Source organism: Coenobita brevimanus, chromosome 19 (genome assembly GCF_032717465.1).
Source record: "Coenobita brevimanus isolate Jiangsu-jjx chromosome 19, ASM3271746v2, whole genome shotgun sequence".
Lineage (NCBI taxonomy): Eukaryota > Metazoa > Arthropoda > Malacostraca > Decapoda > Coenobitidae > Coenobita > Coenobita brevimanus.
Window position 1 is genome coordinate 26187316 of NC_136972.1, and position 13961 is coordinate 26201276.

A 13961-nucleotide genomic window follows, 5' to 3' on the forward strand; every position below is an offset into this window, starting at 1 on the left:
AATAATGGTGTGGTGAGAGTGGATCGAGAAGCTTGAGATGGAGTGAGACTAGTCTGTTCTCTCCCTAGCACCTTTTCCTTAGCGATTCATTTTCCTGACTAACCATTAACATCCTTATATTGCTTTTGTCCTAATGTCGACTTAGATTGCATAACACACAGGAATATAGTAGCGATAAGAGATAATAGTAAAGGAGCAGAATCAGGACTAAATCGCTATGGAAGAGGTGTTAAGTACGTTTCCTGACCGCTACGGAAATTTTCGCTGCGTTGAGAGGGAGAGGAGCGAGGTTAACGTGATTACATGTGTTTCATCCCCCCCCTCCCCGTACCCCCACCCCCACCCCTACACTCTGGACCTGGGGGGGAGGGGGAGGGGAAGGGTAGGAGGAAGGGAGGGGAGGAAGTGTAAGGGGAGTGTGTGAGGGAGGATGGGGAATGAGAGAAGAGGGGAACGAAAGAATGAGAGAGGGTGAAGAGAGGAGGGGAAGGGTGGAGACGATGCATAGGGGGACGAAGGGAGGGGGTAGTGAAATTCAGAAGAAGAGAGGAAGGAGGGAGACCGGAGAGGATGAGAGAGAGAGGGGAGAGATGAAGATGAGTGGGAGAAGAAAGAATGGAGGGAAGATGAGAGAGAAGGGTAGGGTGGGGAGAGGTTAAAGGAGGCGAAGAGAATGGAGAGAGGGAGGGGAGGGGATGAGAGAAAAAGAAGAGAGGGAGAAACACCATGAAGGGAGGAGATGAAGAGGGAGGGTAGAGGGAGGGGTTGGAAGGGACGGAGAGAAGAGGAAGGTGAGGGACGAGGGAGAGATAGGGATGGGACGGGAGGAAGAGGAAAATACAGTGACCCATTTTTTCCCCGCGTGTCATAGCTATCAAGCATGGATTATTTAACATACACCTTTGCACGTAGAAGCACCCACAGTCTATCCACTCAATGCAGTACTATCTTCAGGTGACGCTACACTGAATGGCAAACCAAATACTTTACTTTTTCGTGAATCTTTTGTACTACGTTTGGTGGTCTAGTGGTTTTAGCTCTCCACCTGGATCTAGTTCATGAAGGTTTATTCCTAGGGGTGGCTGGAGTATATTGATTTCATAGTGCCGCTCAGGAAAGAGTGACCGTGCCTCGCTTTTTAATGCTGGACGAAGTATCCTAGCGTCAGACACACATTCCAGACATCTCGGAATTAAAGGATATAAATTTAGTCTTTCTTTAATTTAGGTTTCTTTAATAGCAGTTTGTATAGATTTTCATCCTTTGGTTCTTCCTTTTTGCATAAAGAAACAAGGTGAGTGTGTCCAGGCATCTCGAATTCAAATATTGTTGAATCTCGCTTTCTTTGGCTCGACTGTCGTGGGGGAGACAACTTTGCAAGCTTCGGTTTCCCCCTCTTTGCAGTGAGCCAAAAAGAAAAAAATATATTGACTCTAAACCCAATGAACAGCCGAGGGAAGTCAAGCCTTCAGTGGCCAGTTAAATAGTTTAGACTCGTTTCTTTAGTGCAACTTTGAAAGGGACAACATTTACCGGGTCTGGTTTCTCCTTTCTTTTTTTTTCTTTTTTTTTGCACGAACAGGAGAAAAAGAAAAGAAAAAAAGAAGGGCAGAGCATACACTATTCTCAACCGGCCATCCAGTGAGCAACAAAGGGAATTCAAAGCGCCAGTGGCCGGGTAGGTGTCACACGGGCGAAATATTTTAGGCTCGTTTCCCTTTGTTTACTTTCTGCATGGCTGGGCCCCGGGTGCAGCATAATAACCGTCCGGGAGATTAACATTAGATATATGTATTGTTTTGCTTTATTTCGCTATTTGGGTTGCTTTGTTTACAGGTTATGTAGTTTTATATTGTATTTAGGTATTTTTTTGGCTTAGAATTTATATATTAGAGAGGGATGGAAAGAAAATAGTGCTTAAATAGAACGTGCTGTATTCTCGTGCGGTTATGTAGCTTAACTTCCTTACCAATTTATTTTTGCATACTGTTGGCTAATTTCATTCTGTGCGTTATGTATGCAGAGTATGGTGATATTAGAAGGATTGAAGTGACACAGAAGAGGACGGCAAGGTGTAATAAGCAAAATAAATCGCTTAGGGAGAGGAGATTAAAGAATGAAGTAACACAGAAGAGGACGGCAAGGTGTAATATGCAAACTAAATCGCTTTGGAACATGTATTAGGGCTCTTCCTTAACTACGAGAATGCGAGGCCTAGATAGATTTATGCTTACGAATTATTATATCAAGCAGGAATGGTAAAGAAAATAAATAAATAAATAAATAGTGAGAAAATTTAACAAGGACACGTAACGAGATGTGATGGTGGAGAGGGAGGCCTTCACGTGGTGGTACAGATTTAAAGAGAGAGAGAGAGAGAGAGAGAGAGAGAGAGAGACAGACAGACAGACAGACAGACAGAGACAGAGACAGAGACAGAGAGTTATTTCAAGTATCTCAGTGTCAGGATAAAGACAATACATACCATGGTTCTACATCCTTTCCATGGCACTTCTTCGTGACTGGCATCATGTTCAAGCGTTCATCTATTGCTACAACTCAGCACTGAAGATGGAGAGAAGGCAGTTTTGGGCCAGGTTAGTATAAAAGGAGTATAGGCAGGAGAGAGACAGAAAATATATATGAAGAAAAAAAATATACCCAGATGAGTAATTTTAAGTTTTATTAAGGAATTGGGTTACCTGATTTTTTTTAATCCGGTATTTTGGTAACTTTATAAACAAGTCCAAAGTGAGGCAGGGTGGGGAGAGGCAGGCAGGGGTGAGGCAGGGTGGGGTAAGGCAGGCAGGGGTGAGGCTGCAGGGGTGAGGTAGGTAGGGGTGAGGCTGCAGGGGTGAGGTAGGCAGGGGTGAGGCAGGCAGGGGTGAGGCAGGCAGAGGTGAGGCAGGCAGGGATGAGGCAGGGTGGGGTGAGGCAGGCAGGGTGAGGTAGGCAGGGGTGAGGCAGGGTGGGGTGAGGCAGGCAGGGGTGAGGTAGGTAGGGGTGAGGCTGCAGGGGTGAGGTAGGTAGGGGTGAGGCAAGCAGGGGTGAGGCAGGCAGAGGTGAGGCAGGCAGGGATGAGGCAGGGTGGGGTGAGGCAGGCAGGGTGAGGTAGGCAGGGGTGAGGGGGTCATGGACAACAAGCATTTTACTAACAAGGTTCCCTCGTTGTCGCAATAGGCAAGTTACTCCACCCCTCCCACATTCCCTCCCTTCCCTCCACCTCCCCTCCCTCCTCTCTCACTTTCTCTCACACTCTCTCTCACTTTCCTCCACATCCCCTCCCTCCTCTCTCACTTTCTCTCACACTCTCTCTCACTTTCCTCCACATCCCCTCCCTCCTCTCTCACTTTCTCTCACACTCTCTCTCACTTTCCTCCACATCCCCTCCCTCCTCTCTCACTTTCTCTCACACTCTTTCTCACTTTCCTCCAGTTTCCTTCCCTCCTTTCTCACTTTCTCTCCCTTTCCTCCACCTCCCCTCCCCCCTCTCTCACTTTCTCGCACACTCTCTCTCACTTTCCTTCAGCTTCCCTCCCTCTTCTCTCACTCTCTCTCCCACTCTCTCTCACTTCCCTCCAGTTTCCCTCCCTCCTCTCTCACGCTCTCCCTTCTGCTCCATATTTCCTCCCTTCCTCTCCCTTTCCCTCCCATGTTTCCTCCCTTCTCCTCCTCCCAGATATATTTCCTTCTCTTTTCTCTTTCCCTCCTTCTCTCTCACTTTCTCTTTCTTCCTTCCTATTTTCCTCTCCCTTTTGTTCTCTTCCATCTTCCCTCCCTCTCTTCCTCCCTCCCTCCCTCCCTCCCACATTTCTCATGGGTTAAGGAAGCTCCCTAACACCTTTTCCTAAGCGATTCATTTTGCTTATTACACCTTACTCCCTTATTCTGTGGTATATAAATCCTTCAAACATCACCATACACTACACATATAACATACAAAATCATATTAGCCGGACGTATCCAATAATAAATCGCTAAGAAGTAGGTGTTAGGGGCCTTAATGAGACTAGTAGTATATTCAACTCAAGATTTTATTTAATGATTTATATACCAACTCAAAATGGCGACAGTGAAAGAAAAGAATATATTTAGGAGAGTATATTTAAGATCGTATACTAACTCTCCTCAGGCGTGGTTGGTCGGGAGCGTGTTTGTCCGTCATTCGTCTAGACCTGGGTTCGATCCCACCTGAGGCCCGATAGGAGGATTTCGTAATATGCCCGGAAATGTGTTCTCGTATGGCACGTCGTATTGAGGGTCCCCACTAACACATACAGCCTCTACTACTACTATTACAACTACTACTACTACTATACTGGTGGTAGTCGTCGTAGTAGTAGTATAGTAGTAGTAGTAGTGGTGGTAGTAGTAGCAGCTGTCAGGACCATAAAATATAAATAATAAGTAGCACAGATGTAATGTAGAAGGTTAAGTCAGTCATGGGTAGGGCCGGCAGGAACTCGTGACGCCTGGTAGAAATACACACATACACACACACAGGCTTCTAGAACATTTGACAACCGTATCATCCCCGTGACAGAAGCCCTCATATAAGAGAGAGAAACGAGAAGAAGACAGAAGGACTTAGGAGGCTGGAGAAGAGAGGGCGAGAAGGGGAGTCCAGCGAGAGAGGTTGAGATAGAGTTAGCGAGCATAAAAACCGCTCTCACCTCAATACGTTCTTGTGAGACATGGTATAAAATTTTGAGATATTCTCTGTGAAGAAATAAACTACAATCAAACCCCAGTTCTCATCTTTATCTTCTCCTGTCACCGACTACAAGTGAACTGAGGTTGTCTCCCCACATACTGTATCAACTCACTATCATCTACAGCTCGGCTACGACTACTGTATAATCAGACTAATACAGCAACAACAACACAGCACCCAACACCCTCCCTCGCAAATTAAGTCACCATCCACAGGCATCACGAACAATGTACGAATTTACACCTGAATTTTACCTGCTTCCTGTACACAAAATTTCCTGGTTGTTGGTTGAGGTATGCGGCTATCTTAGAATGGCATGCAGGCTAAAATCATTCACCCCTTCAGTGCCAGTACGTCACCTGAATTCTTCTAATAGTGGTGGTGGAGAGGGGATCCTTCACGTGGTGGCACTGATATAACTGGGCGATGGATCTGCCAGGTTATACAAACTTCATTCGTCCCCTCCCTACGCCCCTAAAGGAGGATGGTGGGGTGCATGAGGGGTGACTTCAGCCTGCAGTCCACTGGGTTCACGTTCAGATAAGCCTGGAGTGAAAAAAAAAGAAAGAAAAAAAGAAAAACTATAAAAACACCCCAGCTAATTCCAAGACACTGTGTCCTTCCTCCTTTCGGACATCAGACCACTCCTGTTACCACTTAGCCACCCGGTTAGCTTACACTCTACCCCCCCCCCTTCCAAAACAGTTAAAATCGGAGTGACCACAGGACCCGACCAACGCACTCTTCGTTATTTCGGCCGACACGTAACCCAACCCGTCAATTATAAGACTGGATTACACATGAGGCGCGATGGGGGGGTGGGGAAGAAGAGGAGAGGAAGAAGGGAGGAGGAGGGGAAGAGGAGGAGAGGAAGAGGGGAAGAGGAGGAGAGGAAGAGGGGAGGAGGGGGAGTTGGTGTGGGGAGGATGGAAGGAGCGGAAGAGGAAGAGGTAATAAGAGAAATTAATGGAGAAGAGGAGGAGGAGGAGATTGAGGGAAAAGAAGAGGAGAAGGAGGAGGAGAAGTTGGTGTGGGGAGGATGGAAGGAGCGGAAGAGGAAGAGGTAATAAGAGAAATTGATGGAGAAGAGGACGAAGAGTCGGAGGTGGGGGGGGGGAAAGAAGAGGAAGAGGAGGAGGAGGTGGGGGGAAAGAAGAGGAGGAGGAGGAGGACGAGGACGAGGAGGAGGAGAGGGGAAGAAGAGTACCTGATTAGGGAAAGGAATAGAATGGGGAGAGGGAAGAGGGAAATGTAGGAAGAGGAGGGGAAGAAAAGAAGCCAAGTGGACGAGAGTTAAGAAGAGAAAAAGAAAAAGGTAAAGAAATAAGAAAGAAAAGAATATCGCAGGTTACCATGGTTACGAAAGACGCTGTTGAGATCGATCGGTTTTTACGTATCTTTATTTATTTATTTATCTATTTATTTATTTATTTATCTATTTAAGTTTGTGAATCCTTTAACGAGGACAAAAAAAAATCCTTGACTTTGTTCTTGCTACCGTCAGATGTTTTTGTGGTTATTGTTATTGTTATTATTATTATTATTATTATTATTATTATTGTTGTTGTTGTTGTTATTATTATTATTATTATTATTATTATTATTATTATTATTATTATTATTATCATCATCATCAGTATCACCACCACCACCACCACCATCACCATCACCATCATCATCATCATCATCATCATCTTCATTGGTAGTAGCAATATTAGCAGTAGCAGTAGTAGTAGTAGCAGTAGTAGTGGTAGTAGTAGTAGTAATAGTAGTAGTTGTAGTAGTACTAGTAGTAATAGTAGTAGTAGTAGTAGTAGTAGTAGTGGTAGTTTGAACATTCCAGTGACTACCCGACTACCACTAACAACACTACCTCTAAAAACCTGCTACCTATAACCCTATTTCTAAGTCCAAAAAACGAGAGAGAGAGAGAGAGAGAGAGAGAGAGAGAGAGAGAGAGAGAGAGACAGACAGACAGACAGACAGACAGACAGAGACAGACAGACAGACAGACAGACAGACAGAGATAGAGAGAGATAATGTGAAGAATGTGACAAAAAGGGAAAGTAAGAGTATTATTGAGAGAGAGAGAGAGAGAGAGAGAGAGAGAGAGAGAGAGAGAAGGAGAGAGAGAGAACGAAGGAGGGAGAGAGAACGAAGGAGAGAGAGAAATATAATTGGATCTTTGACATTAAGGAGACGAGAAGGTACAAAAAAATTAAAAAAAAAATAATATAAGTCCCACATATTATAATTATTCGGCTCAGCATGAAGGATTGAGGTGTTAAGAGTATGCTAAACTGTAATATACTGATAATGAATGTGGCTTTGAATAGGAAGATGCTGTATAATTGTAGTGATGCATTGATGAGGTAGGAAATGATGATGATTTGAAAGATAATGGTGAAGATGGTGATGATGGTACTAGTAATGTTGATGATGATGAAGGTGATGATGATGATGATGATGATGGGGATATTGATGCTGCCGCTATTGCTGATAATAATGATGATGATGATGGTGGTGCTAATGATATTGATGATGATGGGAATATTGATGATGATGATGATGGTGATGATGCTGATGATGATGGTGGTGGTGACGATGGTATTGGTGATGATGATGATGATGATGATGGTGGTGGTGGTAGTGTGACGATGGTACTGGTGATGATGATGATGCTATGATGATGGTGATGACTTATGCTGCTGCTGCTGCTGATGATGATGATGATGATGATGATGATGGTGGTGGTGATGACGATGGTACTGGTGATGATGATGATGATGATGATGATGATGACTTACAACCCTTCTCTTCCCCTCTCCCACCACCTCCTTCCCCTCTGGCAAACGTGATGCAAAGCCACTGGGTCCGGATGTGGTACCCTTCCCTCCCCTCTCTTTCCCCTCCCCCCTCTTTCCCCTCAGTATCTCATCTACGTCTTCTTCACTGTCACCATTCCCCTCTCTCCCCTCTTTTTCCTCCATTTCTCCTCTCCTTCCCTCTCCCCATTCCTTTTCCTCCATTTCCCCTTCCTTTCCCCTCTCCTTCCCTCTCCCCTCCCCTCCTTTCCTCCATTTCCCCTTCCTTTCCCCTCTCCTTCCCTCTCCCCTTCCGTCCTTCCCTCCATTTCCCCTCTCCATCCCCTCTACAGATAATCAAGAATTTATTTTTTCTCTCATCCTTTCTTAACATATTTCCTTGTGTGATTTATGTTGTTTGTTAATCCTTCTCACTTTTTCATGCCGACGAGAGAGAGATAGATAGATAGATAGAGAGAGAGAGAGAGAGAGAGAGAGAGAGAGAGAGAGAGAGAAATTAGACAGATTTGAAAGTGTTAAGAGTTTTTTTTCTGTTTGCTTTCCTTTGTACTCCTTTGAACTCCTTTGAACTCCCTTACCCTGTCCTTTCACCCTGTTTTTCTCCTGCTTCATCCCTCTCCTCCCTCCCTGATTCATTTTCCTCTCCCTCACTTCCTTTCCTCCCTCCCTTTTCTCCCCCTCATTTCCTTCGTTCACTTTCCTCTTCCTCACTTCCTGTCCTCACTCCCTCTTCCCTCACCTATTCTCTCCCGTCTTCTCCCCATCTTTTTGCTTCCTTCTTGTCTCCCCCCCTCTCTCTCTCTCTCTCTCTCTCTCTCTCTCTCTCTCTCTCTCTCTCTCCTGACTCGTGGTATTGTTTTAGGTCTTGAGTGGAATTTGTGTGGTTGGGACAAATGTTGCTGCACCCCTCACCCCTCTCCCCTCACCCTTCACCCCTCCCCTCTCACCCATCACCCCTCTCCCCTCTCCCCTCTCCCCTCGCCCCTCTCCCCTCATTCTTAACTCTTCCCCCTCCCTTTTCCCCTCATCTCCGTCCCTCATCTCTTCACTTCCCCTCCCTCTATCATTTCACCCCTCATCTTTCAGTTCCCCCCTCCCCTTTCCCCTCCTCCTCACCCCTCACCCCTTTCCCCCTTACTCCTCATCTCTCCACTACCTCCCCCCCTATTCACCCCTCTCCCTTTATTCATCATCCTTCATCTCCCCCTCCCTCTCCCCCACCCCACATCTTTCACCTCCCCCTCACCCCTTCCCTCCCTCATCCCCCTGACTTGGCCCCATATTCTCGTGGAAGCTCCCTAACACCTCTTCCTTAGCGATTTGTTTTTTCGTGCGTTATTCATGTAGAGTGTGGCGATGTTGGAAGGATTTATACAACACAGATGAGGACAGTAAGGTGTAAGAAACAAAATAAATCGCTTAGGAGAAGGTGTTAGGCCCGATAAGATGTTGGAAGGATTTATATAACACAGATGAGGACAGTAAGGTGTAACAAAAAATAAATCGCTTAGGAAAAGGTGTTAGGCCTGGTAAGATTACGTAACACATCTGCCTTAGCGATTTATTTTGCACATTAACACCTTCATGTGCTGCTGTATATTATATCGTTCTTAGTATCCATATAGGAAACACTGACACAAAATACTCAGATGCAACATGGAGAATAAATCGCTAAGAAACTGGTGTTGTGAAATCTACAAGGACACTAATACTAGACCCAAACTTTCCTCGCTCTTGAGAATAATAGATAAATGAAGCCGGATATGACGTCACCTGAATCTATCTATCTATTACCAGACGTCTCAGTCCCGTCAGGGGTGCCCACAAACAAATCGCCCCCATGTCGCCCTGTCCAATGCCACTTCACTGCCTTGCTCCCAGCTCACACACACACCCCTCTCTCATATACCTCTCCACTCCATCCCTCCATCTCATCCTCGGCCTCCCTCTCCCCCCTTCCACCTCACTCACATACACTCTCCCCACCTGAAGTCCTCATACACCTCTCCACTCCATCCCTCCATCTCATCCTCGGCCTCCCTCTCCCTCTCCACCTCACTCACATACACCCTCCTCACCCGAAGTCCAGTATAAATTTGTCCATAACAAAATCGAGTACATGTCAATTTTTAAAAATGGCTAGTGGTCTGGAAAGGTATATACATTTTTCTTTTTTCTGTTTTTTTTTTTTTTTTTTTTGCTTTTTTCTCTTCGATCTAGAAATAAAATCGCAAAAAGTCATACGGAATCGACGTTTACATGGCCCGCGTCGTGAGCTGAGAGTCCTAATTTGCATATGAAGGGAGGTGGAGGTGGGGGGTAGGTGGGGTGGGGGGAGGTAAGGTGGGGGAAGGTGGGTAGGATGGTTAAAATGTGATTCTTGGCTACTGCGAGGAAAAAGTGAGAGAGAGAGAGAGAGAGAGAGAGAGAGAAGGAGGGAGGGAGAGGGAGGGAGGGAGATTAAAAGGGAAAATAGGAGTATTGTTGAGAGAGAGAGAGAGAGAGAGAGAGAGAGAGAGAGAGAGAGAGAGAGAAAATAGTTGGGGAGATACGGCATAAAGAAAAAAATAAAAAAAATCATAAACAAGAACAAAATCTATTAATTATTTTCCAAATTCTCACCCAATTAATTAAAAAAAAAAACACGCATATAACCTTACCTTTTTTTTTTATATACCATGCTTTATATAACTTTATTTTTCTTTTCCTACGATGGTCTAGGATTTACGTAACCAGACTTTCGATCCAGGTATTTAGGGAGGCCAGGCGTCTAATTAACCTGCAGAAGCTTTGGATTCCCAGGTGAGATTCCAACACGTCTACCCCGTCCCAGGCACAGACACACCTGGGAAAAAAAAGAGAGAGAGAGAGAATAAGGAGAGAGACAATGGTGTTATCTTCTCGTGGCAAAATAAATTCCCTTCATTTTTGTGCCAATCAGTGGGCACCAAAGCTGATGTATCGTGGTGAAAATATTCTTCATGTGTACAGATAGTGATCACACCGTTTTTATGTGCGTATGTTGGAGTAAACAGAGCAAGCATTTCTGTACTTCTCTCTATCTATCTATTGCCAGACGCCTCAATCCCGTACGGGGTGGCCACAAACAAATCGCCTCCACGTCGCCCTGTCCCCCGCCATTTCACTGCCCTGCTCCCAACTCACACCCCTTTCCCTCATTTACCTCTCCACCCAATCCCTGTTATTTATTTCTATTAATTATAAAGATAGATTGATAAATAGATAGATGGATAGACATATAGATAGATGGATAAATAGATAGACAATTAAATAGACAGATAGATAGATATGTATGTATAAATATGTGTATATATATATGTTACAACCAGACTATGAAATTCCAGTCTTTTCCTGAAACCCTTAGTCAGTTCGTGAAGTGAGTGTAAACTGGGATGGATTTAATTTAGGTTAGTGTAATTTAGGCTGCGGTTAGGTTAGGCTGGGATAATCCATGTCGAGATTAGGTAAGGTTAGGTTAGTTTAGTGAGGTTAGATTAATTTAGATATATGCTTAATATCACTTAGCGTTTGTCTAAATAAACTTGAGAGAGAGAGAGAGAGAGAGAGAGAGAGAGAGAGAGAGAGAGAGAGAGAGAGAGAGAGAGAGAGAGAAATAAAAGAAAATAATAAAATGGAGACGGAGAATGGAGGAATAATGGATTGGACAGGAGTGAAGAGGGAGGAAAAAATATCAGGAGCAGCGATGTGGAGAAAGTAGGAGAGAGAGAGAGAGAGAGAGAGAGAGAGAGAGAGAGAGAGAGAGAGAATGTAAGCGAGAGAATAGTGAAAGATAAATTGACCAAAAAAAATTTTAAAATATTACGAGAAAGAGAAAGAGAGAGAGAGAGAGAGAGAGGGAGAGAGAGAGAAATACCATCAATAATATCAAGGTAATCTCACACAATCTTAAGCAAAATTCCAGCCTCTCAAATCCATTACAAAATTCCTTTATGAAAAAAAAGAAAAAAAAAAAGAATTGAGAAATAGATCGAAGAAAGAAAAAGTGGCGATGGATATGACGAATTTCCTTGAAGATTTCGTTACAAGTATTTCAACAGAGAGAGAGAGAGAGAGAGAGAGAGAAATTTAAGAGGGTATAGCTGTTAAGTTGTAAGAAGCTGAGTTTGGCTGGAGAGAGAGAGAGAGACAGAGACAGAGACAGAGACAGAGACAGACAGACAGACAGACAGACAGACAGAGACAGAGACAGAGGGACAAACAGAGTAATTTAGTGTAGTGTAGTGTACATCTAAAATCGGTGGTAGCACTATTTCTGTAACAGTTCTGAAATAGACAAATAAAAACCAAATATCTATAATTAAAAACAATAAGAAAACAAGGAATGGCTCTTAAATCTTACGAAAAATAATTTGTTCGTAAGGCAAGACTAAGACAGAACTTAAGATTGCTCCAAGAAAAGGCAAATGTCTCTTATTCTAAATGTCCAAATATTGAAGGCAAATCTCAATGGAGGAGTGGAATTAGAGGTGATAAATGAGGTAAAATGCTGCTAATTCTGTCAGAGGCTTAGCAATGAATGTGGGTCAGAATTTAGGCTGTGTAGAATTATAATGATGCTGTCAAGAAAAGAAATTTAGTTACAGGAAGGTACAGTGACTCAGTAAGCGAGTGTGTGGGTGGATGGGTGGGTGGGTGAGTGAGTAAATGAGTGGGTGGGTGGGTGGATGAGTGAGTGAATGAGTGGGTGCGTGGGTGGATGAGTGAGTGAATGAGTGGGTGCGTGGGTGGATGAATGAGAGAGTGAGTGAGTGAGTGGGTGGGTGGATGGATGAATGAGAGAGTGAGTGAGTGAGTGGGTGGGTGGATGGGTGAATGAATGAATAGGTGGGTGGATGAGTGAGTGAGTGAGTGGGTGGGTGGATGAATGAGTGAATGAATGAGTTAGGATACTGCATTTAATAAATATCAACTCAACATCCCGGTATACAGATCAAGATACATTCATAACATTACATTAAAATTTAGTTAGACCTCATTTGGAATACTGTATCCAGTTTTGCGATTCACACTTCAATGATGTAAAACTGGGAGTAGTTGAGTGAAGGATGAGCGATGTAATTTAACCTCTTGGACCTAAAACCTACGAAGAATTATTACAAAACCTTAGATGAGGAGATTTAAAGAGAGAGAGAGAGAGAGAGAGAGAGAGAGAGAGAGAGAGAGAGGGGGAGGGAGAGAAAGAGAGGGAGATGAAATAATAAAAATAATGAAGGATTTGGTAACGCAGGGGCAAGGTGGATTTACATGCTGTCATCTGTCTGCCCAAGAGAGACTATAAAGTAACACCTTAACTCCATCTATCTGCCTGTCTATCTATCTGTCTGTCTATCTATCTATCTGTAACACCACGGAATATTTCTTTGTTAACACCACTGCACAGGAAAGAAACAGGCTTCTGGATGAGGTCATAAGCAGCATAGATAAAGGTTCACTCAACGTATAATAGGTTGGATTGCTACCTGTGAACGTCTGCCATATTTTGTTAGAGTTTAGGCATATCATTTTTCACCTGCCAGCATTATTTAGGCTTATATTTGTTTATCTTTTAGGCACATCACTCGTCAACTATCCAGCTTTGTTTTGGCTGTATACGCATTGAATGTATGCTGTCATTTCCCTTGTGGCAAATTTTTTCTTCAAGTACCTCTCTAGATATGTTAAGGAATAGGTTAAAGCATGAGTTGAGTTTAGCTTGTGCGTGGATGTTGATGTGGCTGTGGGCGATGGGTGTTGATGAAGCTGTGGGCGTGGGATGTAGTTGAGAATGTGGGTGTGGGCATGGGTGTGGGTGTTGATGTGGGTGTGTGTGATGGGTGTTGATGTGGGTGTGGGCGTGGGAGCCGATGTGGTTGAGAATGTGGGTGTGGACATGTGCGTAGGTGTTGATATGGGCATGGGCTTGGGTGCTGATGTGGATGTGGGCGTGGGTATTGATGTGGGTGTGGGCGATGAGTGTTGATGTGGGTGTGGGCGTGGGTGTTAATGCGAGTGTGAGCGTGGGTGTTGATGTGGGCATGGGCGTGGGTGTTGATGTGGATGTGGGCGTGGGTGTTGATGTGGATGTGGGCGAGGGTGTTGATGTGGGTGTGGGTGTCGATATGGATGAGGGTGCAGATGTAAATGCAGGGATTACTGTGGACGTTGATGCAGGTGTGAATGTGACAGTGTGGATGTGAGTATGTTTGTAAGAATGAGTTCAAAATTGAGTCCAAGAATGAAAGCAGATCCAGAAATAGGTGTGGGAGTATGTGTGGCTCTGGGTGGGTGTGGGTGTGTGGGTTTAGATATGTTTGTGAGAGTGAGTGTGGGTGTGGGTCAAAAAATGATAGCGAGTGTAAGAATGAATACAAAGGAGTACAAAGGTAAGCAAACAGCAATAC